At 44.4% G+C, this 27,816-nt stretch overlaps 1 pseudogene; it reads right to left on the bottom strand.

The window, feature by feature from the left end:
* Positions 1-945: 945 nt before the first annotated feature.
* Positions 946-10,895, bottom strand: LOC136491737 (uncharacterized; annotated as a pseudogene).
* Positions 10,896-27,816: the final 16,921 nt, after the last annotated feature.

Here is a 27,816-nt window from a genome sequence, read left to right as displayed (position 1 = left end):
TCTTACAACAATAGCTATCAAGAAAGCATTCGTATGGCACCCTTTGAAGCTCTGTATGGAAAGAAATGTAGGACACCACTTAACTAGGGGAAATGATGGATTCATACAAAGATGGAAACGTGCGTGTGTACTTGAATAATATATTTTTGTATGGTGCAATTTAACACGTTTAATTTATCTTTGATGAGGAACATGGTAAATTGGGTGTTGTAAGCTTAAATCTGTGATATCAGATACCTTGTTGCCCGTTAGGTAGCGTACGGATCCAATTTATAAAAGAGGAAAACATGGCAACAGGAACCCAAGGAAACAAAGGAAAAGAAGTATGGTGCTTGGATCGGTGTAAGGAAATGATGGATTCATACAAAGATGGAAAGGTGCGTGTGTACTTGAATAATATATTTTGTATGGTGCAATTTAACACATTTAATTTATCTTTGACGAGGAACATGGTAAATTGGGTGTTGTAAGCTTAAATCTGTTTAATACTTGCAGGATTTGGAATTACCAAAAGAAATGAAACATAGACCAGCATGGTTCGAAAAGATGAAACCAGCAGCATCATATGGGACTTTGACACTCAGCAAGAAATAAAACAGTTTCTCCATCCATGCATAAAGATAAATCATTAAGAAAGGTTAAGCTATCGGAGCAAAATGCAAAGGCTATTTTTGTAGCAATTTTCACATTTCATACAATCCAAATCACAATGTACTTGGAACCTAGCTATTTTTACAAGCAAGAAATATGAAACTTTGCTCAACATGACAATAAGTAGGACAGCTCGACTGTGCCATCAACCAACAAAGAGAACTCATGAATCTGTAAATACAAGATTAAAACATGGCTTACTTAGCCTACGTCAAAACTCCCTAGGATAGTAACATAATGAGGATCAGCCCAATAAAGGACCTTGACTGCCTTCAGGAATCGGGCTGCCTTCCACTAATAAAACATAGGATGGAAGGAAGGATGGAACTCTCCAATACGGAACTGAAGAAGCTCAGGGGGAGCATGGACTTTGTTTGCAGTATGGAAGGCTAGATATTGTAGCATCTTTGCCCTCAACTCTCTTGACCGATCCTCGAAGGAAAAAAGGTTAGAAACAAGGAAAATAAAATGAGGGATATATTAACAAGCAAAAAGGATTCATATCGGATCTATAGTAGTCTATAGAGAACCATGACCCTCACCTTCATAGAACTCAATAAACTTCATGGAGAATATGTCAGAGTCATTTATATCCTTTTGAAATGAAACCCAAATGGGTACACGTCTCCAATTTGCAAATTAGGGGAATGTGTGGGGTGCAGCTAAAGATAGTGCAACACTAAGGCGTTGCATGAGTATTTGGCCCATTGGTGAATGGTGTGTATCCCATGTGGCCTCATTGTTAGAACTATAATTCATTGAGTGTAGAACATTGACACGAACTTAGCCAAGATTGATACAATATACAGACCAATGACGAAGATGTAAGACCGGAAGGAATATCTGCGAGATGTGTATATGAAAGAAATAAGATTTTAGCGGTAAACTATTGGTATGAAAACTAGGAAGAAAAAAATGTGCACATGATACGCATGCCATCTTTACCTTTTTTAAGTCAATCGTGGGGAGGCATCGCTTGATAACGTCTACTACAATGTCCTGGCTGCACTAAGGCTGAGATTTGTCAAAATTGAAGGACTCTGACTTAAGAATGTCCTGTACAGTATGATTGGAATGTTATCAATGTTATAAGAAGAAAAGAAAAGTGAAGTGATTAGTTTGAAAATGTAGGGATGTACCGAGACAAGAGGATGTAGGAATATTCGGTATCCACATTCGGGACGAACAAGCAAGTCATCTTCAGCTTTGCATTTCACAAATCCACACATGAACACAAAGTCTATGAACTTCCCAACGCCAAAGGAAAGTGCAATATCTTGGCCAGTCAATGATTGTGTCCCAAAGTGCGTCAAAGTTTTCCTGAATGGAATTCAATAAGCATTCTGAAAAATGGAAGGAAGAGTATGATGTCTTCAAATGGAATCAGAAGGAACCTTTTCAATGAAGTGTCATCTCCACACAGGAAGGCATGCATACTCAATGAAATGTCTAGATTGGGTGGAGGATGAGACATAATGCCAGGCTTGAAGGATGAACAAAACTTGAATGGCTTCTTCGTTAATCTCTTTCCAGGAAACTTGAACATAGGCACATCATCTAGAATCTGCCACTTGAATACAGAAGTGGTGCCTTATCCGATTGTTGTGTTAGTGCCTTCTTGAGTCAGTTTGGGAGCATATGGACCATAAGGAGAGTTATGCTCACAATGGGAATGGGGGGAGGCAACGAAATACTACTATACAGGTTTGAAATAAAACGAGGGCCTGATATTGAAATTATGCCATGTCCGTGAAAAGAACTACATAGTAACTACGAGTTATTAGGAACTCCTTTTCAGTTGATTTGGACAAGTTGCTCGGAACAATTCTAATTTTATGTAACAACATACATTTTTTATTTAAAAAACACTAGAATGTATAGCAAACGAGTGACATTGAGTGAACTGCTAGGTGTACTTACACGATTAACTATGTTTGACACCTTTTCCACCAACTGATCCTGAAAGAACAAGCAAACTAAGAAAACTAGTAATAGAGCTTAGTAAATGCATATTAGAAATAAAAAATAATAGGATACTTGTTAAAAAAGAAGGGTGGTATAAGTTGTGAGAGAACCTTAGATGAACTATCATGACCAAGTGGAATTAGTTTAGGACTCGTGGATGTGCCCTTATGATCATCACATATGACATATGTACTTGTCTTCGTAGCAAAGGATTGTCGATGGCTTGATGGGTCCATTGCCGCAAAAAATAAAGAACTTTTAACCCACATGCTGAAAGTGCAGTTGGATGAAAAATTCTAGAAATAAAATATAGAAAAAAATATGAAGCCAAAAAAGAAACGCATGGTAAACCCTCTGAAGAAGTGTTTGGGCTGCCGTCTTCCATGGTGGCGATTGCTAATGGGGCCATAATCAGGGTTTGAACTGAAGTTTGTGAGTGAAGAGTAGGTTCAGCTGGGAGAATGAAGAAGTGAATTGGCAATGAAATTTATGGTTTCAGTTTGAAGGTATAAGAACTGAATTGGAACTATAGACGATCGTGCCTGATGAGGTGCCAAATAAATTAGGTAAAAGTCATAGTTTGGTTTTGGCTATTTGATAAAACCTATTGGACTAATCCTTGATCTAAGTGTGTAGACAAGATAGGATGGTCCAAGATCAAGTGGTGGAGTAAGATGAATTCCATGGAGATGAAGATGGATATGCATGTGATGATGGTGATCAAGATCCAACTTGAAAAAGAAGAAGGAGAAACAAAAATCAAGGATGATCAAGGAAAATGTATCAAATATGTTTTTGTTTTGGCACTCAAGACACCATAGAGGGTGTGAGTGTATTTAGGATAGATAGCCATACTATTAAGAGGAAAAAATCATGGTTAAAGCGATTATCAAGTGCCACTAGGTGTTGTTGATCATGCATATGCATTAGGACCTACTGTGCTAACTTAAGACCCTTGGCAATTGGCTTAGAATGTTGCTAACTCATGTACACTTGTGTTCAAATACTTGGAGTTGGCACACATGCACAAAGGTGAAGTAATTGGAGTTGAAAATGTGAAGAGAAGGTTGACCAGACTCTGGGTTTCGGTGGGACCGGACCCTGAGGGCACGAGTCTGGTGCCTAACCCTCGGTCTCGATCGACTGTGGTGGCTAGACTAGACTCGGCGCAAGCGAGCGACCGAACGTTGGCTGACAAGTCTAGTCATGGTGTACAGAGGAGGCACAACAGCGAGCGGCGATTAGACTCATGCACAGGGGCACGACTTGATGGTCCCTTGGCACTATTCCTCAGCCGGCATAGAGCGCAGAGGGGTGACCGGACTCTAGGTGAGTCCGGTCATCGCTGACAGAATGCGTCCGATCAGAAACTTCGCGTTCTGGACCTCTCAGGATCGTGATTGGACGCGTGGTCTGGCGAGTCCGGTCACCCGAGAGGCGAGTCTAGTCCTAACTTAAGTGTGTGCGAGTACGTGAGATGACCATTGGAGATCGACAGCCGAGGTTAAATGCAAGGGACGCGTGGTGGCCATCCAGTGATCGGACGCTAGGTACCGGTGCGTCTAGTCATTACGCAGGCCTATTCGGTCGACGCGCAGTGAGCTAAATGAAGGGGTATAATGGCTCTATTCCTTTAGGGGCTCTATAAATACTTGTTGGCCGGCTCTAGCTCACTCTCTTGGACATTTTGATCATCCATACTTGCTAGTGAGCTAAGTCAAACCTCTCTTATTCAATCTCTTGCTTGATTGTGCATTCAAGTGAGTTGGGAGTGATCCAAAGTGCATTTGCTTGAGTGATTGAATCTACTGGCACTTGTGGATCATTTGAGCTGCGGTTTCTTGGTGGTTGCTACCACTTAGACGGCTTGGAGCAGCAGAGGAGCATTGGCATGAGTTGGTGATTGTTCATGGCCATCTCTCGGTGATTTGTGAGGGATCTTGTGGCTTCCCCGGCGAAGAGCCAAAAGGTAACTCTAGTAAATTGCTCGTATCATTGATTTACCCTCACTTGTGGGTAGGTTCTTGTGGTGCTCTAGTTTAGGGCTTGGCGTGGTGCCAATTAGCTTGCGAACCACCAAGTGAATGGTCGACACAACGGGGACTAGCATGCAGCAAGCACATGAACCTCGGGAGAAAAATCTTGTGTCAATTGTGTATTGGAATTCTCTTTGTATTCATTTGATTGATTGATCATCTCTCTTGCCACGATCGGTATACCACTCTCTACCTCTCTCGCATTACTTCTTTACTTACTTGTAGTAGAGGTAGTTTGAGTAGTGTAGCTCTCTTGCTAGTTAGTTGAGTAGCTTGGTTAGCTTCTAGCTTGTTGTTAGTTAGCTCAACTAGAGTAAGAGTAGTGACATAGCCTTTGTGTGTGCCTAGAGATTATAATCTACTAGAATTATTGGAATATGTGGCTTGCAACGTTTGTGTAGTGCTAGAGCAAAAAATTTCTCTTTCTAATTGACTAATTAGTTGCTCTAGTGTTTTTGTTGAAGTTTTATTAGGCTATTCACCCCCTGTAGCCATTTAGGACCTTTCATTAGGGCCCTGATAGGAATCTGTTGTACCCCTTGAAGGAATTCCTGTTAAAAAGAATCAAATGTCAAGTCATTCGAACAATGGAAGAGAAAACGATAACAAGAGGAAAACAAACTATGATGGGCGAACCAGAAACTACACTATGAACAAGTAAATGCTCAGAAATGTGATGGGATGAAACTACACTGTGAACAGGTGAGCCAAATGGGCCAGTGGGTGGTGTGGGGGTAAGTGAGCTAGGACCTACAAATGTACAAGGCATGATTGTTATGAGAAAACATAGCAAAACAAATACAAATATCACAGAAAGGAGAAGCAAACATGCAATAGCAGGAGTAGAGTATACCTAGAGTGGTGCAATTGGTTGCATGGTCAGGCATCTGGCTCGGAAGTAAAGTACGAACAGGAATAAAGCTACAATGAGGGTGAATCTCATGACCTAGGCATAAGTGGTAAACTTTTGTCACTATATTTGATCCTTAACAAGTAGACAGGGTGAGATGACTTATTTATGAAATAGAACAAGGTGACCGGACGATGATGGCGGGGTACGGTGGATAGAATCATGGGTATCATGATCGCTGAGTGTTTGCATTGTGCTGGAAGTGTGAACTAGATTGTTGTTGTGCCTAGATAATGATGCAACGAGTTCATGTAAGATTGGACGGCAGTGTTCAGCTAGCTTAGTGTGGGCTCTCACAATGTTTCCAATAGAATGCTCAATGGACCTTGTGTTCTGCGGGAGCGTATCATCAAACTAGGCAAATCTCTCTTTACGCAGGCTAGTAAGACCATCTCTGAGCTGAGACAACAAAAACTGGAGGTGTGGGATGTCAAAGTGGGGCATTCCTGGCCTATCAACGTTTGTGTGTTGCAAGTGGACACCACTGACATCTGCAATATCATTGCAGGTTGTATTCCAGCTCTTGAACTGTATGAAATAAAGTCAAAGTGACAAAAACATGACCCTTATAATATGGTTGAAAGGAATAAGTTAGAATATAACAAAGGAGATAGCTGTCTCACAGGTTGGAAACCAAAAGTCTGTGCACCCTCACTAGTTATAATTGTATCAGTAGCTGTAAAGTGCTCTATGAGAGCATTATCATAAAATGTGATGCGTGGAATGGAAGTCCGGTCCACCGGGGAGAGGGGGTGGTCAATGTTGTCGAGATAGTAAAGCTGTTCATAAAAAGTAGGTGTATAAATAGGTAAGAGTTATTAATTAATGCGGTAAATCTCAAATAAAGGCCTTAGCAGTTTAATAAGGTAATAGGAGAAAGAAATCAAAGTAATGAGTTAGGATAAATGATACTGAGTACAAGATGAACTATGGGGAATCAAAAACACGAAGTGAAAGGACAGATTAGTTAGTGGAATGTGAAATGATAGTGAGGTAGGTGAATAGGTGAAGCAAGCATATTGGAACAAGGAAAATATCATCACTAAAAATTGACAAGTCATTAAGACCTCACAAAAATAACATCAGCACACATTGAGCTAGCTTAATTAAATACTCATAGGGACGAGGAGAATTACAATTAGGAAAATGGCGCATCCATATATGGTTTGAGTGAGTTGAGTTTTATCCTGGTCGTGCCATGCGCGAACAGCAAGCTACAGATCATTGAATACAACCTGGGACTAGTCAACAACACTGAACAATTCATGATCCATAGTCCTCCTGATGTCGAGTGAACCAATGTTGCTGCTGCTGCTGCTGCTGGGAAGTAGAATCCTGTTGCATAGTATCATGAAGTATCTCTTCATCAAGGGGTTCACATTTCCGTTTAAGATCTGTTGCAAATTTGAAATATGTATGTGTTGGTATTTCTTAACGCAAACAGAAATAATCCGCAAGTGCCAGTAAGTACCGTTGTAGCACTTCACCCAGAACTATTTAGGGTATCGTGTTTTCCATAGGGAACGGAGGTACTCTTCTAGCTATTTCATTCAAGGACAACACAAAGGTAGAGTAGGTAGAGGTTGAGGTGGATTCCTAAGGTTCTAGGGTCTAAGGATAGATAAATTCTGCTTCTACTTGTTTACTTTGGGCACCGGCTTACATCTGGTCTGCCAAGCGATACCGGCCTATAGCTATACGTCGAACCCGGATGTGGAGGATTACGAGGGACGAACAGGGCTGTTACCACTTGCCGCATACCCCTCATCCGTGGGAAATGAGGCAAACGAAGGTAGCTTCTAGCCTAGACATCACGTCTATGCTATCGACTACTACTCTAGCGTGCTAGCAAGGGTTATATATCTTTATCATGGCCCTTCTACTAGAGTATTCGCCGCAAGGATGAACGACAAACCCACAAATAAGTAAGAGTAAAGCTTAACTAATCAAAAGACTTTATAACCAAAAGAACCATGAATACTCACTTAGCTGGAGAACCCATTGAAGTAAAGATGCTCGTCGAGGTACAAGCTGGGGAGACACCGACAAGTTCGGCGCTTCCCCGAGCTCTTCCTCACATCTCTCCCTTACTACTCTACTAGCTATCTAGGGCCAAAGCCCTTTGGAGTGTTGCTCTAACTCAAGTGAGGTGTGCTCTTCTTCCTTGTGGTGTTGTGTTGAGAGGGGGGTGTTGCCCTTCTATTTATATAGGGAGTAAAGCGGTGTGTGCGTCTATATTTGGCATGAAGTACATGCTTCACTGCCTTCTACATGCCCTCATGCCACCATCATTCGAAGGGGCGGCAGAGAGGCGCCGATGGGGGGTCGGCCACCCCCTGACCTGGCCCTCTCGCCACCGCCTTCGCATGGTGGGTCGGTGATGGTTCCTGGGCTACTCCTTGGTGGGTATTTTGCCCAGATAAATTTAAGTTGATGGGCTTCTCTAATTATTCCTTTGCACAAATCAGCATTGGAAAGCTCCTTTTGGTGTATTCTTCCATATATTTGTACTTGTGTCCTACAAAACAATAATCTCTAAATACATGTGGAACTAGGTCAATAGTAAATGCATATGTGTTTAAGATTGCCAATTTCTCCTCTTTTTGTGCCTTAATTGGCGATCAGATTTGATCATTAAGGAGCACCAACAAGCTCCCCCACACTTACCCCTTTGCTCGTCCTCGAGCAAAGTTAGAGATAAAAGTAATCATGAGCATAGCATTCTAAGATATATGGCTTACATGAAAGCTATTTCAACACATTCTTTACACAAGTGGGATTTGTGGCGTTAGCTAACATGTTTTCTTGGGTTGTTGAAAAGCAAAACAGTTCTTGAAACAAAGTCATCTTTCCAATTTCACATATTAGCAACTTGGAGTTTTTGAAGTTTTTCTCAAGAAAAAACATAGTTCACTTTATACTCCTCAAGTGGCACTCTCAAATCACTCAATGGTGTATAAATCCTTACCAAGGCATAGCAATGTTTTGCCTTCTTTTGTTTTCTCCTACTTCTAAAAAGGTTTATGTAGAGATTTAGGTAGGGATAAACAATATGGCATACCTGTATTACATATGTTGTAAAGTCAAATCGAGGATCAAGGAGAGAAGTGCCATACTCTTAGATGAAAATGTGCATGTGTGTGAAAAAGGGTAAACTAAAACTATACTCTTTTTGTGAATATGATCTCTCTCTATAACTTATTATTTTTGAAACATGGATATCTTTCTTCCTTCTCTTTTCGATACATGAGCCTTCATGTGCTTATCATCTTTTTTTTTCTTTTGTACTTGGACCTTCATGTGTCCATATTTTTATATATATATTTGGACCTTCATGTGTCCATATATATTTTTTAGTTTTTTGCATAGCCCATGTCTCTTCTTCAAAACCACATATTTAGAGAGAGATCATTATCTTTTTAGAACATGGAGTATTTGCCTAACAAACATTTTTTTATGTTTACCCCCAGTGTAGGAGCAGAGTTTTTGGTGGATGGAAGCTTGTTTTTGCGTAGCGTAGGAGCAACATGTATATGTGGGTGCACGTGATATTGATCTTGGGAGCATGATAAATCTCTCAACAAGGGTCAACAAGACTTGACCAAACTCAATACAATAACAAGCAACTTATGTGGAAGGCTTGAGACTTTGCAAGATGTCAAATTTGGCTTTGGTAGGAGTTGCTCACCAATTGAGGAGTATGTGACACTATGGTTTTATATCCCAGTGTGGCTTCACCTGTAGAGCTCGCCCTCAATAAGGACAAAGGACTTGGCACGACGCTCGAGCCGATGAGCCTCCATCTTGCCCTTCAGCAGCGCCTCATGGAGGAGGTAGTTGAGGTAAGGCGTCCTCTAGTCGGCCAGAGGGTCGGGCTCTATCATTGGACCCTCCTCAAGCTCCATGACTTTGGCATAGGATGGAGCCGTCGGCTGGTCAGCCCTCGAGCCCTGGGCGGGTGGCCCATCACTGGCTTGTTCTGGCTCATCGTAGCGGACCGAGGGCTTGTACTGATCGCTAGCAAAGACACCTATCGTCACCAGCTCTTGGGGCCTTTGTTAGAAGCTGCTTGACCCCGTCAAGTGCCTCCTAGGTCTTGGGCATCCATTCAAAATGGTCGGCCTTCTTTAGGAGCCAATAGAAGGGGAAACCTCATTCGCCGAGGCGTGAGATGAAGCGGCTGAGCGCGGTGAGGCACCCTACAACTCGTTGTACCCCTTTTACGTTCTAAATCAGGCCCATCCTCATGATGGCTGAGATCTTCTCAAGGTTGGCTTCGATGCCACGCTCGGACACGATAATACCCAGTAGCATACCCCTTGGGACCCCAAAAATGTACTTCTCGGGGTTGTGCTTAATGCCATTTACTCATAGTTTCGCGATGGTCTGCTCTAGGTCAGCTATGACCTGGTCAGCCCATTTGGACTTGACCATGATGTCGTCTATGTAGGCCTCAATGGTTCGCCCAATGAGGTCCCCGAAACACTTGAGCATACAGCGCTGGTACGTAGCCCATCGTTCTTTAGACCAAACGGCATCGTGACATAGCCGAATGATCCAAATGGGGTGATGAAAGATATCATGAGCTGGTTAGACTCTTTCATCATGATCTAATGGTACCTAGAGTACGCATCAAGGAAGCAAAGAGTTTCGCACCCTAAGGTCGAGTCGACTACTTGGTCAATGCATGGCAAAGGAAATGGATCCTTTGGACATGCTTTGTTGAGACCCATGTAGTCAACACATATTCTCCATTTCCCACTATTCTTTCATACAAGAACAGGATTGGCTAACCACTTGGGGTGGTATACTTCCTTGATGAACCCGGCTGCCAAAAGCTTCGCAATCTCCTTGCCGATGGCCCTGTGCTTCCCCTTGTCGAAGCGACGTAGGCGTTGCTTCACTGGCTTGAAGCCTGGCCTGATCTTCAAGGCGTGCTTGGTGACTTCTCTTGGAATGCTTGGCATGTCTAAGGATTTCCATGTAAAGATGTCTCTGTTGGCATGAAGGAAGTTGACGAGCGTGGTTTCCTATTTTGAGGAAAGCGTGGTGCCAATGCGCACCGCTTTGCCCTTGGAGCCACTAGGGTCTATGAGGACCTCATTGGCGCCCTCTACAGGCTCAAAAGACCTAGTCGACCGCTTGGGGTTAGGTGCTTCTTTGGTGACCTCCTTCCTGATGGCTGCGAGCTCTTTGAAGGCGACGCTTGCTGCAGTGTGTTCACAGCACTCGACCTCGCACTCGTAGGCGCGCTTGAAGGAGGTGCCAATGGTAATGACCCCACAAGGTCCCAACATCTTCAACTTCAGATAGGTGTAGTTGGGGACGGCCATGAACTTTGCATAGCATGGACATCCCTAGATGGTGTGGTAGGTTCCATGGAACGTGACCACCTTGAAGGTGAGGGTCTCTGTACTATAATTGGATAGATCCCCAAAGGTGACGGTTAGATTGATCTGCCCGAGTGTCATGGCCTGCTTTTCAGGCATGATGCACACTTGGTTGATGCCCATGGCGTCGAGCGTCTTAGCATACATGATGTTGAGGCCACTGCCTCCATCCATCAGTACCTTGGTGAGCCACTTCGTGCCGATGATCGGGTCGACCACGATCAGATATCATCCCGATTGCGGGATGCTTTCTAGGTGGTTGGTCCGATCAAAGGTTATGGCAGACTCCGACCATCGGAGGAAGGCGCGGCTAGCTCGACCGTATAGACCTCACGGCGTGCAAGCTTCTGGCGGTGCTTGGAGTCATAGGCCACTGACCCTCCGAAGATCATGAGGCAGACATCTAGTGTTGGAAAGCCACCGTCCTTCTCTTCGGCATCGTCTATGGCCGGGTTGGGGTCCCCCCTGTGCTCCCCCTTGTTGGACCATCTGGACAAGAACCACTTCATGAGGCCACAGTCCTTATATAGATACTTGACAGGGAAGGCATGGTTTAGGCATGGCCCTTCGAGTAGCTTCTCAAAGTGGTTCAGGGTACCCTATGCGGGCTTCCGACCCCCTTGCGGTCGGCGGTGGCCATGAGCGAGCCCTCACGTCGCTACTTGCTCTTCTTCTTGCTAGGATGGTTGGAGGTGCCTTCGCCGGCGTCCTTGTCCCACTTCACCTTGCCCTTGAGGCAGTCGAACCTCCTCGCCCAAGGCATGGCTAGTGATGACGTCGAGGAGCTCCTTGGTGGTTTGTGGGCCCTTATGTCCTAGCTTATGGACCAAGGACTCATAGGTGGTCCCAGATAGGAAAGCTCCTATGATGTCGGTGTCGACGACATTAGGCAGCTCATTGCACTACCGGGAGAAGCACCGGATGTACCCACGAAGGGTTTCCCTGGCCTTCTGTTAGTAGTTTTTGAGATCCCATGGGTTCCGAGGATGCTTGTATGTGCCCTGAAAGTTTCCCATGAAGATCTCTTTCAGGTCTACCCAACTTTGGATTCTGTTGGGCAGAAGGTGTTCCAACCATGTCCGTGCCAAATTGGCCAGAAACAATGGAAGGTTGTGGATAATGAAATTGTTATTATCCGTTCCACTAGATTGGCAAGCAAGCCGCTAATTCTCAAGCCATAGTCTGGGGTTCGTTAACCTAGAGTATTTTAGGATATTAGTTGGTGGTCGGTACCATGGTGGGATGACGACGTTGAGGATGTGTCGGCCGAAGGCCTAAGGTCCTAGCAAGTGGGGGCTCGGGCTTCTATCCTCACCGCTGTTGTAGCGTCCACCATGACAAGGTGGTAGCCATGGCTACCCCCCTCCCTCGCATCACCGTGAGCATGCCTGTGGACATCGAGGGTGTCGCGTGCGTCACGGTGGTGGCTGAGACACTATTGCAGCGAGACCATGGTGCGCAGCTCGCTGCCTTACGGCGCCTGGTGGACTGACACGTTCTTGTTGGGTCGCTCTGAGGGCGTTCGCTGGCTGGCATCGAGCTTGCGTCATCGGGACATCGATCTATTGGCCTACTGCGCTGCCGCACACTCGAGTAGCATGCGAATCTCATGGTGGGCCTAACGGTCCTCGAGCGTCGCAGCCCCAGAAGCCCCCAGAGCAAGGCCACCACAGCGACGATGTTCTGGCTCGCCCGGGTGAAGTGTGGGAGGGCTTCATCGTCCTTGATGATCATCCGGTTCTTGTCATAGGCCATGACACGCGCGCCAACCGTCTCCATGGTGCTTGATGTCTCAATCGAGCTCCACGTGTTCCTGCTCGAGCTAGAGTCACGCTTCCTTGAGCTCTTGGTGCCGGGCCTTCAGCTGCTCTATCCGCAGGCGAGGTTGGGCCCCTGCATCCCCCTCAACCTTGTCATCGAGGTCGTTTGTTGGGGTAGCCTCTCCCTCGTGGATGCTTTCGACGTGTCCCTTGGGGGTATCTGTCACGAAACACTCCCGAGAGGGGTGATGGCTCCCCCTGCTAGAGTCAGAGCTGGAGCACGACTCCAATTCTTCTATGAGGAGGTCATGGAAAGACTCCGTGACATATTCGGCCATCCCCACAAACTCGTCGTTCTTAGGGAATGGAGGAGTGCGTTGTGCAACAAGGTGGCCAACGGTCTTTGTGGCATTGCACAGACCGAGCGGGAGTGCCATCGGGGCGCTCTAGATGAGGTATTCCGGAGAGAGCGACTCGCCTCCGGCAAGCTATGCCATGACATTGGCGAATGAGAAGGTGAGGTGGCATAGGTCATCCTAGGATGGTCGGGGTCCTAGGAAGGCGCCGTGCTGGCGCTCTAACCTCCCGTAGTCAAAGCCGAGGAGCTAGTCGCTCCTGAGGGTGTGGGCCTCCGGTGCGTGCAGCTGCAGCTCCTCAAGCGCCTCGGCGATCGCATCGAGACTGGTGAAGTGGAGAGGTTGGATGGTGGTTGGATCCTGTTCCAACTCTCCCTCCGTCGTGACGACAAAGTCTAGGTCCCCGAAGCGCGCATGCACGTCCGGGACCCAGCTGACGTTGTGACTAGCCATACGAGGCCTGGTGTGGATGTCGAGATGCCCAAAAGGCCCCTACCTAGCGTGCCAACTATCGGTGTTTCGAATTACCACCAACGAGTAAATTTATAGTATTGCGCGTCTGGCTCGGATGGTGTGCTTAGAGGACATGAGGTTTATACTAGTTTAGGCAGAATGTCCCTACGTCTAGTTTGTTACTATTGCTCATGTTACTAGCACTGAAAGTTTGTAGTAGGGGTTACAAATGGGCAAGAGAGGGACAGGTCCCAAGTCTCTAGTGAAATGAGTGAATGGGTGTTGAGAGCTTGGTTGCTGGTCAATCGTGTGCTCATGTGTTTGCTATCTCGTGGTTCGGCTTGATCAGTCCTTGATGGGTTAATCCGATCGGTCTGCGGTTTGATTCGATGGGTTCGTTTGGTCTGATCGATCAATCCCCTTCATGGCTTGCCCTGCTTTCCCTTTTATAGGCCAAGAGAAAGCATAGGTTACAGTGGAGGGAAAGAGAAGAATGAGAGAGAGCTAAAGGCCTTTAGGATCACTGGGTCCTTCTCCTTCGTGCGAGTCCCGCCGACCCTATAGATACAAACAAGGACGGTGCCATGTCGTGGCCCTGTCCATCACTATCTCCATGCGCAGGCGTCATCTACCGATCATGGCGCTCCACTTCATCCTAGCGGACGTCGTGGTGAACTAATGCGCCTGTTAGTGTTCATCGAGGGTTAGGCAGAATAACATCGGTATGCCCGACGCTGTTCTTAATGTGAATCCTTAGGTATGGCCTATCATGGCCATGGGTTACATCGGGGTGTGCCGGTCTCTTCCCTGGTGTTAGAGCTTTGATATAGGCCCATACGCCTGGACCTCGAGTGGTTGGCAGCGGTATGGGACCCCATCAGGTGAGACAGAGCCTACACCCGAGGGGTCGAGCAAGGCCGAGCCTGCCCCTAAAGGTCGGTCGAGGCAGAGCCCACGACCTTAGGGTTGGGTGAGGTGGAGCCTGCCCCCTAGAGGTCAGGCGAGGCGGGGACCATGGTCTTAGGGTCGGGCTAGGCGGAGCCCACGACCTCAGGGTTAGGCGAGGTGGAGCCCACCCCAAAGGTTAGGCGAGGCAGAGCTCACGACCTTGGGGTCGGGCGAGGTAGAGCCCGCCCCTAGAGGCTCCCTAGAGGTTGGTTGAGGCGGAGCCCGTGCACCTAGGGGCCGATTAGAGCCATAGTCACGCTCTTGACTGCTTGGATGAATTAATGTTGATGACCATTAGCCCCTCCTCTTCGGGTACCCTAGTATTGGTCCTCGACAGGCTGCTATATATAGGCCAAGGTGGTTAGGGGGCAAGGAATCGAGGTAGAGTAGGGGGCAAGGAATCGCCACATCATTGATCCGCGTTAACTCCCTCGACCACCGCCTTAAAATCAATGGTGTAGATCATAGGAAAGAGTACGAGGTGGCCGAGGGCGAGCCAGCTCTATGACAGGCTGACCAATGAATGGGCTAGGCCGGCTGGCCCACTTTCATGGCCGTTTGGCCCAAGCTTTGGCATGGTGTCTTCTGGAACCCTCTAGAGTTGTCTTTCGCAGTTTTCACGGGTTGAATCACTTGTCGTTGGTTTGCTTGTTTGGAGTGTATGGCAGTGGTCCCGAGAGCTGTTTTCTGGATAAATCCTCCTACATACAAATATTTACCAAAGCTCATGGAATTCATTAGTTTAAACCCCTATACCTCTATTTGGTGATGGAATTAAATATAAATGCAGGTTATGTTGATGGTGTATAATTGATGTTAGTGACCCTCAAAAAGGATGGAGTAGCCCCTACTCGACCTTAGGCTATATAAATAGAACCCCTCTCCCTCACTTGTAATTGGCACCTTCACTCATAAGAGATGTAGCTCTCTCTACTCTCTCAAGATGTAGCTCTAGTAGTAGTGCTAGTCTTGGTGGGAGCTCTAGAGCAGTCTTTAGGAGTCTGGTATAGCTCTATCTTTTTTTTGTAAGTACTTTATTTATTTTAGTGTGTTACTTTCTATGCAAGTATTATTTCAAGTCTTCTACTTTAAGTATTAGTCTTGTGCACTAGTTATGCTTAGATTCCTATGATAAGTGGGCTCTCACTAGCATGGTTGTTCATCACTAGTTGATGCTTTAGTCTTAACATGAGGCTAGGGTAGTATGAAATTGTGTAAGCGTGGTGCTTATACTGTGGGGTACCTTGCAATGTGGCTAGGCCTCCGGATAGATCGGGGTAGTTGGCAGGTGGTGATAGCCCTGTCCATCCTATGTATTCCCCCATGATAGGTCTAGTTGTTAAATCATAGGGCTAATGGTGCTTTGTGCCCAATCAACCCTCTGGGTGAGTTTGGGGCAGGTACGCCTCAAGTGCTATTGCATCCTACCTTGCACTATCTTGGTTTGTTAGTATAACCACAATCACTAGCTAGAGTAGTGCTTGAATAGAAGTAATTTAGGATTCTAGTGTTCTTTTTATTATTGTCGTGCTATTTAGTTATGTTTCCAATTTACCATTCCATGATTGGATCAATGTGTGTCACCCATTTTAGTGTATATCACTTACTCCCACTTTAATCTAGTCGTTATGTTAGTTAGTAGATACATGATGTTTAACTATCACTATCTTTAACCCTTGCTTCCCTATGGTAAAATATAAATAACGATACCTGGAATACTCCCGGGTGAAATGCTACAATGATATTCTATGCGCTTGCGGAATTATCTACTGGAGCATAAGAAATATAAATAAGCATTTCTAGAGCCGTTGTCGCGGATTACAAAACCTGGTAGCGACACTAAGAAATGTCAACAAGCATTTCTAGCGCGGTTGCTGGGGATTACAAAACCTAGTAGCGACGCTAAGAGATGTCAACAAGCATTTCTGACATCATTGCCGGGGAAGCAATTGGCATAAAGATTTTGATAGTTACCTTGATGTCTGCTAATCTAGTTTACCACTAGCTTTTGTGGGATTATTCTTGTCCTATTGAGTGTGGAATAAACAGGGCAAAATCAACCATTAGACCTTCTGGCTTATTTCTACAAGAAAACCATCAAGAGCCTAGGGCGTCTGGTCATTCATGGATCATCAACACCTTCACCTTGCCATCTCATAAGTATGTATATATATACATTTCTAACAATGTGCAAATGGAGAAAAGGTCACTGTCAAAAGAAGAAATCATCATATGTGATGGAACAAAGGCGTTGCATCACTCACAACTTCATCTCAAGTTTTGGGTGATAGCGAAATCAATCAAGTTATGTGAGAACCTATCTTTTCATTTTATTCTCACCATTCCATGTTTGCTTGAATCGCAAATGCTTAGTGCTTTCTTTGGGTAGCTCCTAGTCTCTGAACTGTAGTTGAGTACTGTTCCTAGTCTAGGTAGATGACAAATTTCCTTTGTTATCTATCTATTCGGGTTCTTATTCTAGCTTCATAGTAGACGTAAGTTAAAAGGGACCAACAGATTCATATGTTTGCTAAATATGATATTCGGTATGATATCGGCTGATGGTTCACGCTACGGGAAAAAGCTAAGGCCTAGACATTTATGCTTAAGCATTCATTTAGTTAGATTTCTTGTTTCAAAATCATAGCATTCATTTAGTTAGCTTTCCTTTCTATAGCATGCTTGTTTAATTGGTTCACCATTAATATTCTCATCCCTACTTGAATCAATCTTAATATGCTTTCATGCTTCCTTCCATTTATGCTAGTATGTTTTAGTTTGGAAGTGTTGATCATACATCTATAGCCTTTAAATTAAGCTTGGTGCCTAGTTTAAGGTTTGGATGAACTGATCATATTTCCATAGGCTTTTTAAATTAAGCATGGTGCTTAGGTTAAATAGCCTTCCTTAATTAAGTTAGACATGGAGTCTGGTTTAGTTATTGAACTAAAACTACTCTTGTAGATAGTGGTCGCATGTAAAATTGTAAATATGAATGAGTAAGTTGTTGAGATATATTCAAATATGGAGATAAAGGCTTCAACAAAATTTTGCACATCATGAAAAAGAGCCACCTCTCATCTTTGAAGGGTGTGTTGTAAATACTTTAATCTCTCTTTTGTCATGTTGTGCTTTATTTGTGAAAGTTTTTGCAAGAACTTGGTGGACAATAAACAATAGCTAAGAACATGGGAAAAACTATCCATGCTAACAAAATAGGAGTGCCAACTTGTCGTCATAGCCACCCTTGTTTCTTCGAGAATTCGTTCGGGTATATGTTGTCCACTAACCTTTGTGGGAAATAGAACTCAATAAGAAGCAAGATGGTGTGGCGGAAATAAGAAATTCAAACTAAATTCAATGGGGAAGTCATCAATTGACTCGACAAAACAAGTCCTCGCTGACAGGTAAATCAATGTGTATCCTGTATTTAATTTTCACTTTTTACATTTCCTTTTATTTCATGCATAATAAATTAGAATAGTCTTGTCTTAGGTTAAAATAAAAATAAACAATAAATAAAGACTTACTTGCATTATCTTACTTGCATTATCTCTTTGCATAATAAGCTTGTAACCACTCCTTGAATAAAGCCTTTCTAAAAAAGCAATGAGGGGAAAACATGCTTCTGGGACAAACTCTTTTTGGGATCTTTGTTCACTAATTGTTTTAAGATTAAAAAGAATGAGGAGAGAACATGTCCAAGAACTCTAAAAAAATGTTTAGTCTCTTCTCTTTGTTCTCACCTAAAAAAATGAAGTAACTTTGTAAAGTGAGAATAAAAGCATCTTGTAGAACTTGTATCCTTTGGGTATTTGTTGCTAAACCTTTCAGGTTGAACACAAAAAGGATGGAGGGTCAAAACAACAAGGTGGCAACAACTTGAGCAAATTGACATTCAACATTGGAGTACACTCTAAGGGATGCCCCAGCATCAACACTAGGCTTTTATTGTCAAGTGACATAAAAGCCCTAGTGTGGGGGAGGCTATCGATTCTTCTCTACCACCTCTCAGGCCTCTGCCACTTTGGCACGTTGGTTTGCACTCCCTCTACCCACTCTTGCTTTGTTCCTATATGTTTGATGTGTTGAAAAATGCTATATACTAAAATCAAACTTAAAATGTGAATCATGCCAAACTATGAATATGACTTTATAAAGATTGGTCAACATAAACTTTATTCCTAGTTCGTATACTTATTACTTGTTGACACATCTATATTAGGAAAACATGTCAACTAAGTTGTTGTGAAGTGAGATATGGTAGAGACTAAAGAAATCCTATCTTCCTATATAAGCTCTTGGAGATTTCTTGTTTTGATAAAACATCACAATTAATAGCCTCACTTCTCCTCAATGGTGATATTTCCTACCAAAGCCAAATATCATGTTACATGTTGAAAACCTTCCACATATACTGTGATGAGGACATCGCCACGCTGGACACACCGACGCCATGGTCTTCCCCAAGTTGCAATTCGTTTCCAACTCAGCTGCCACGTCGTCCTCGGATTCAGCAGACACGTCATCACTGTTTCGGTCATAACTTCCTCATACGATATCGAAACGGGCCGTTCTTGGATGCGTTGGAAAGGGGACGACGATGCCGTCGTTTTGGATCTGGTCCCAGCTCCAGAAGGTCCGTGGATCATTCTGTGTGACCACTGGCAAGGTGCCGCGTCACCTATTTGGGCCAACTTGGCCATGTATCATGTCGGGCCTTAAGCCCAAGTTGTGGGCGCCCAACCCCTGGCCGTCCCCAACCCTAGGTCGAGTCTTAGACTATAAACACAGCCGCCGCCGCCGCTACACAATTGGGTTTTGTTTAGAGTTTAGTTTTCCATCGAGAAACTGAATCGTTCATTGTAACTGTGGTGACAAATCCTTTTACAGTGATCCAGGGCCCCCGTTCTTGATCTCCTCCACTGTGTCGATTAGTCCTTTGGAACCGAGTTCTTGAACCCTCTATTGATATTCGCGTCATTCATATTTGCAATTTCAGATTGCGTGTTTTACCTTCTTGCTTGTGCGCTTCGATTCGCTTGCAGGAAAAGCCTTCTTGGCGAGGTCAATCAAGTTGTGCTTGGTTGATAACCAACGGAGCGGTGGTGTAACGGTTGCAGGGTTCGAATCGTGTCTGATTTGAAGCCGGATCGCCAACGTCGAGATCTCCACAAATCGAACTTACCGGCTACCTCTCGGAAGATCGGGCCTGTACTCATCAATTGGTATCAGATATTTCAGGTTTACCGCGAGGTATAATCTCGTTTGCCTTAGATTCATATTTGTTCATTACCTAGAGTCCACAAAAAGCCCAAAAATATTTCAATTTCCGCTGTCCTATCGCCCTTTGTGCCTTTGCAATTTCGTTTCAGATTCGTGTTGTTGAGTTTGTGTCCGTGGTCGAGTCTTGTTGCTGGTTTAGGATTGTGTTCGTGGTCGTAGTTCAATCGCCCGTTGCTGTGATTTTGTTTTCCGCCGCTATCCCATCCACCGTTCCCAAACAACAAGTCGAAGCCACCACATTACTCGACTTGCCCCGCTAGCCGCCTTGTGTAACTTCTCGCCGCCGCGCAAACCCTAGATAGGTTGCCAGCCGCTCTTATTTTGCCTGCATCGCAGCCCTCCTTACATCATCAGGCGAATACCTGCTGCTGTGATTGGTGTTAGAGTTTAGAGACGCTTTGCCCTAACTGCCGCCGCCATGTTGTGCCTCCCAGAAAACATACCTTGAGATACCTTCGGTAAAATAGGCATAACTTTTCGCTCGTTTATTAGAAAAATCTGAAATTTTTTGTGCAGCTTCTTGACACCATTTGGACCCGACCCAAACTTGGCTTCGCCCTGTTTGGTTTCATCAGAATTGCCAAAAAAATTCGGGAAAATATAGAAAAAAAAATTGTCAAAGTTTTTGCACGCTTTTCAGAGAACGTGCTGAATTTCTGTAGACCACATCCCACGTCAGTTGTAGGTGCCAATTTTTGTGGTTGCATCTTTTGTGATCCTTGTTCAGAGAAAAGTATAAAAAAAATTAGTAAAAAAAAAGTTTGTTTCCTACTAGTGCCTTTTGGGAAAATCCGGGAAAAATTTAGGAAAAAGGAGAAATCCGGGTTATTTGCTTGTTCTGTGAGTTCTTTCGATCGTCCTTTGTTTTCACCTTGTTGCGCTACGTCTCGACACGTCTTAGCCAGCACCTGTGATTTGTACTTTGGATCCAGATTGAACAATCGCTACTCTGCACTCGTTAATTGCTAATCCTTGCTGTCATATTGTGTGCCTACCCATAGCTCCACATATTCTTCTATCAGCACAGGTTCATCTTGCAACTGTTACCCACGCTCAACAACATATTGCTTCGCCACTTTGGTTTAGCTCCTGTTTGGCGTTGGTAAGAATACAGGCAAGACGGTGGTAAGCCGCTTGTGATTTTGCATTCCACTTTCACCACCACCACTTGTTTCCTTTTAGTTGATAGGGATAATACTTTGGTGTTGTCTTTTTCTATCTTCTAACCATGGCAGGAACTCCGACGGACTTCAATGAGTGCGTGTCCAAGGGCGAGCTTGCAACGTTCATGACTGAACAACGCAATCTTATGACCGAGCTGATGCGCAACGTGAACAATCTGGTCACCCGCATTGAACAGCTTGAGCAACGCCCTCCACCTTATTGTGCTGATGATGAAGATGCTGGTGATGAAGATGCGTATGCTGACGGTGGTGCCCGTCGCTGCCTCAACTTCAATCGTCGCGGTATGGCAGGTAATAATCATGGTAATAATGATCCTTTTGCTAAAATTAAATTTAGTCTACCACCTTTTGCTGGTAATGTTGATCCAGAGGCATATTTAGATTGGGAGCTTGCTGTTCAACAAAAATTTGATTCTCATAATGTTCCTGCTGAGCATAGAGTTAGACTTGCTACCAGTGAGTTTACTAATTTTGCTTTGTTCTGGTGGAGTGATCTTTGCAATGCCAATAATGCTGCTGCTGTGCCTCAAACTTGGAATGTTTTAAAGCAACGTATGAAATCTCGTTTTGTTCCTCCTTATTACCAACGTGATTTACGTTTGAAACTACAAACTTTAAAACAAGGTGATAAAGGAGTAGAAGCATACTATCAAGAATTGCTTATTGGTTTAGCACGTTGTGGTATAAATGAAGATGATGATGATGCTAGTGCTAGATTTTTTTGGTGGTTTAAACCATGATATACAGAACATACTTGATTACAAAGAATGGCGCAATTTTTCCCAATTGTATCATCTTGCTATTAAGGCCGAACGAGAAGTACAGGGACGCAAACAACACCAGCCTCTCAGGTCTAACAATGGGAGGAATTTTCAGCAGCGTTCCGAGCCGGAGACGCCCAAGCTTCCTGTTGCACCACAGCCATCTACACCTCCATTTTCTTCCGGGGTAAGTAAATTGTCTAATGTGCAGTTTCCACAGCTGAAGAAAGGTGGCACTCCGGGTGCTTCTACTAGCTCCTCCTCGTCCAGCTCTAAAATCATTTGCCACCGATGCAAAGGCATGGGACATGTCATGAAGGAATGCCCCAGTCGTCGCGCTTTTATTGCTACCGAGGATGGATATGTAAGTGCTAGTGATGTTGATGATGATTTAGCCCTTGCTGCTAACATTGATGCAGATCCCACCGAGGGCGATCATGACAAGGAGGCCATCACTATTGACTCTGTGGCTGCTGCCGCGGACTACCCTAGCCTTCTTGTGCAGCGTGTGTTGAGTACACGTGTGGGTCATGAAGAAGAGATGAAGATCCAACGCCACAATTTGTTCCACATGTATCTCATTGTGCAGGGTTGTCGTGTTCTCACTATCATTGATAGCGGGAGTTACAACAACTTGGTGAGTTCAGATTTGGTTGACAAGCTTGGCTTGACCACACGACAACATTCGTATCCATATAAACTTCAATGGTTCAATAATAGTGGTAAGACTAAGGTAACTAAATCAGCACGCATTAGCTTTTTCACAGGTTCTTATCATGATACTGCTAATTTTGATGTTGTCCCTATGCAAGCTTGTTCCATTTTATTAGGTCGCCCATGGGAATTTGATAATGATGCTTTACACCATGGTAGAACTAATACATACACTATCATAAATAAGGACAAGAAAATTACATTGCTGCCTTTGTCTCCTACGGACATTATTAAACATGCTAATGAGATAAAAAATAAACCTCCAACAGACATTGCTAAACATAATGGGATTAAGTTAAAAGGAGGTGCTTTTCTTGCTACAACTCCTGCTACTGCTGAGTTATGTGATAATCCTGATGCACCATGTTATACTATGTTTTGTCAACCTTTTATGTTTGGTGCATTGCCTGCTGTCACTAACCTTTTGCAGGAGTTCGCTGATGATGGGATGGAGTCGAGGACGACTCCAATTCTACAAGGAGGGGATAATGAGGACATCGCCAAGATGGAGTCGAGGACGACTCCAATTTGAGAAGGGGAGGATGATGAGGACATCGCCACGCTGGACACACCGACGCCATGGTCTTCCCCAAGTTGCAATTCGTTTCCAACTCAGCTGCCACGTCGTCCTCGGATTCAGTAGACACGTCGTCACTGTTTCGGTCATAACTTCCTCATACGACATCGAAACGGGCCGTTCTTGGATGCGTTGGAAAGGGGACGACGATGCCGTCGTTTTGGATCTGGTCCCAGCTCCAGAAGGTCCGTGGATCATTCTGTGTGACCATGGCAAGGTGCTGCGTCACCTATTTGGGCCAACTTGGCCATGTATCGTGTCGGGCCTTAAGCCCAAGTTGTGGGCGCCCAACCCCTGGCCGTCCCCAACCCTAGGTCAAGTCTTAGACTATAAACACAGCCGCCGCCGCCGCTACACAATTGGGTTTTGTTTAGAGTTTAGTTTTCCATCGAGAAACTGAATCGTTCATTGTAACTGTGGTGACAAATCCTTTTACAGTGATCCAGGGCCCCCGTTCTTGATCTCCTCCACTGTGTCGATTAGTCCTTTGGAACCGAGTTCTTGAACCCTCTATTGATATTCGCGTCATTCATATTTGCAATTTCAGATTGCGTGTTTTACCTTCTTGCTTGTGCGCTTCGATTCGCTTGCAGGAAAAGCCTTCTTGGCGAGGTCAATCAAGTTGTGCTTGGTTGATAACCAACGGAGCGGTGGTGTAATGGTTGCAGGGTTCGAATCGTGTCTGATTTGAAGCCGGATCGCCAACGTCGAGATCTCCACAAATCGAACTTACCGGCTACCTCTCGGAAGATCGGGCCTGTACTCATCATACTGCTTGTGTTTGTATTGAGCTTTGTCAAATTTTGTTGACATATGTTGAGAATTTTATCATGCTCTTAAGATCAAGGTCACATACACTCCACAAAATATATGCTATGCTTCTACACTAGAAGTAAGCAAAAACATGCCTTTACATTTCCACCAAATAAATACTCCATGTTTGCTAGCATGATTTTTCTCCATCAGCATCATAAATGAGGCATGGGCTATAGTATCGAGAAAAAAAATAAAAAAAATGTGGACACATGAAGGTCTATGAAAAAAAATGTGAGGACACATTTTAGTCCATAGTCGAGAAAAAAAACTAGCCCTGTTCTCATATAAAGGATGGAGAAAGAATCATTGCTATGGAGTAATCATAATCATTATCTTATTTCCACACACATGCACTCCTTGATCCGAGTGTATAATATTTTTCTCCATGGATCCATTGTTTGACTTAGCAATATATGCAATGCAAGTGTGCTTTACTTTTATCCTACCCAAACTCTACATAAGCCTATTAGAAGTAGGAAGGAAGGCAAATATCATTGCCTTGGTGAGGATACATACACCATTGAGTGACTTGAGAGTACCATTTGAGGAGAAGTATGAGCTAAGTTTTCAATTGCAAAAGTTATAAAAACTTCAAGTACGCTAAATAGGGGATAGTGATGACTTAGTGTCAAAGCTATTCCACTTTTCAACCGCTCAAGGTGACATGGTAGACACATCAAAATCCACAAGGTACGAGGTATGACTTGGTATATCTTTTATGTTAGCATCATATCTTTTGAAGTCTTGTTTCATATCAAGATACACTTAAATCTTTGTTTTCCCGCTTTGCTCGGGACGAACAAAGGTTTAGTGTGGGGGAGCTTGTTGACGGTCACTAAATGCCTATTTTGACCATAAACATTGCACAAAAAATGGGTGTAAACAACAACATAGGTAGTGATTTATGTTTATAATTCATCTATTTCCACTTGTACATGGAGATTTATTTGTATGTAGGAAATTTGAGCAAAAAATAAGCAAAAAGGTGACAAATATGGACACATGGAGACAAGTGGATGTGGCAGAAAGCCTTGGGGCCACTTGGGCCCATCGGCTGGCCCCACTAGGGCATCGCCTAGCCCCCCATGTGCCACCTTGGCACTGTCCATGTCACTGATCCGTGGGAGCTGCTCCACAAGCTGTCCCAAGTGTTGATTTAAGTCGGTTTGCATCAATGGTCACAATGGAGTGGTCTTGGATCCATGGGTCCACTATCATGGACTTGGAGCCCTCCAACCGACCTTGGAACCGCCTTACCGACCAAATCTTCACATGTGCTGCCTTCACAACCACCTTTGGGAGCCAACCAAGGCCCTACGATCGAAAGGCAGAGAAATCAAGGGTCAGCCAATGCCCTACCTACGACGCCCGACGCCCCACTTCCACTCCACCGCCTCTCCTTCAGACACATGCAAGGAAACACACTTTGGAGCAATCCTATGCGTCAGTTTAAGGTAGTTCATTGGTGGTTTGATCCATGGGCAAGGAGAGAACATCACGTGGATCGTTGATGTGGCGATGGAGTAGCCCCTTCTCCACCTTAGGCTATAAATAGAACCCCTCTCCCTCACTTGTAACTGGCACCTTCACTCATAAGAGATGTAGCTCTAGTAGTAGTGCTAGTCTTGGTGGGAGCTCTAGAGCAGTCTTCAGGAGTCTGGTATAGCTCTATCTTTCTTTTGTAAGTACTTTTATTTATTTTAGTGTGTTACTTTCTATGCAAGTATTATTTCAAGTCTTTTACTTTAAGTATTAGTCTTGTGCTCTAGTTATGCTTTAGTTATGCTTATATTCCTATCCTAAGTGGGCTCTCAATAGCATGAGTTGTTTGTCACTAGTTGATGCTTTAGTCTTAACGTGAGGCTAGGGTAGTATCAAATAGTGTAAGTGTTGTGCTTATACTATGGGGCACCTTGCAATGTGGCTAGGCCTCTGGATAGATCAGGGTAGTTGGTAGGTACTGATAGCCCTATCCATCCTATCTATTCCCCCATGATATGTCTAGTTGTTAAATCATAGGGCTCGTGGTGCTTTGTGCCCAATCAACCCTCTAGGTGAGTTTGGGGCAGGTACGCCTCAAGTGCTATTGCATCCTACCTTGCACTATCTTGGTTTGTCATTATGGCCATAGTCACTAGCTAGAGTAGTGCTTGAATAGAAGTAATTTAGGATTCTAGTGTTCTCTTTATTATTATCCTACTATTTAGTTATGTTTCCAATTTACCTTTCCATGATTGGACCAATGTGTGTCACCCATTTTAGTGTATATCACTTACCCCCACTTTAATCTAGTCAGTATATTAGTTAGTAGATACATGATGTTTAACTATCACTATCTTTAACCCTTGCTTCCCTATGATAAAATATAAATAATGATACCTGGAATACTCCCTGGTGAAATGCTACAATGATATTCTGTGCGCTTGCATAATTATCTACTTGAGCATAAGAAATATCAATAAGCATTTTTGGCACCATTGCTGGGGATTACAAAACCTGGTAGCGATGCTAAGAAATGTCAACAAGCATTTCTGGCGTCGTTGCTGTGGATTACAAAACCTGGTAGCGACGCTAGGAAATATCAACAGAGATCACGACGTATCGAGGTTATCTACCACCATCCTAGCTATGGTAGGATAGAATTGATGTGTTGTAACAAACTAGGAATCCAATCTGTAGCATCGATCGCCCTCACTATAACCCTACCCCTCGGCCTATTTAAGGAGGGGTAAGGACTCTATGATCGTCACGTCCACCATGGCACCATACGCCATTCCAATCTACCTCATAGCTAGGATCAACAACCCCTGTAACTGAGCATACGAATACAAGAAGAATAGCCACACCACTGAAGTAGGGTTTGGCATGCTAACATGCCCCAAACTAGTATAAACCATTGTGTCTTGTGTGCTACCATCTGGATCTATCTACATGATCACATTGCTATGCATTGTCGAAGTTAAATAATTTGATAGTTGGTGTGCCAGGTAGGGGCCTTTCGTGTTCAAATTAATATTGTGTTTCAGATGGGAATCATCATCAATATCGATGTCGCTGTGGAGAAGATGCATCCAGGCGAGAAGATCACCTTTGGCAGCCTATACTTCATCGCTAACTAGTTTGGGGACTTCCATCTGCAAGGACCCAAATCATCTATGGAGGAGCAGAAACAACCTCCCCTGATCTGTGAATTCTTTGCCGTATTGGAGGAAGCTGTGGATGTTGGGCCCCGCACTCTTGCCCAACACCTGAACCACTACAGACGCGATGTCTTCACAAAGCTTGACCAAGAGAGCAATCTTGAGGCCACCCTCCGACTCTAGGAAGATCCAAACTAGAGCCCCCGATCGGATCTACTGTTGCCTCCTGATCACTTCCTTTCTAGCTTTCCGGTTGGATTAAGGAAAGCGACATCAACCTACTCAAGCTAGCTTTGATAAGCCCTGGCAGAACCCGCCATACCTCGCATTGAGAATCACTCTATATACGGTTCCCATTGCCCTGAGCGCTTCAACAATCTGGTTACCCAGTTTGTCAGGATGATCGCCAATGGCAATGAAAACATGGCTGATTTGCCAGAAGATTGGGAACAGGCAGAGGATGAGGGGCCTAAGCTTGACATTGATCTCGAAGAGTACAATCAATTCCTCCTCGAAAATCCTAATCTAGAGGAGGAGTTGCCCAAAGAGAAAGGCACTAAGTCCATAGAGCAACCCGACTGTTACATGAATCTATAAGGTCCCAAGCCACCTCGGGAAGCACTCGAGAAGCTCATGCTTGATAGCGCTACTCCTTCGTTAGGAGATGTTACCATCCCTAAGGCCACATACGAGACTAGCAATGAAGCACGCCTCTGCCTTCTTCGCCAGAATGACGATGTCCAAGCAGAAAACAACCACCTCCGTCAACAGCTCGACAAGTCTCTTAATACTTAGGAGATCTATCCCTTGAACACTCACCCAATGGGTGGCTAGAACCTAGTTGACCGTCCCTATGAGACTGTCAGGTT

The sequence above is a fragment of the Miscanthus floridulus genome, chromosome 11 (genome assembly GCF_019320115.1).
Source record: "Miscanthus floridulus cultivar M001 chromosome 11, ASM1932011v1, whole genome shotgun sequence".
In the NCBI taxonomy this organism is placed as follows: Eukaryota; Viridiplantae; Streptophyta; class Magnoliopsida; order Poales; family Poaceae; genus Miscanthus; species Miscanthus floridulus.
This window is presented reverse-complemented; position numbering and strand designations above follow the sequence as displayed.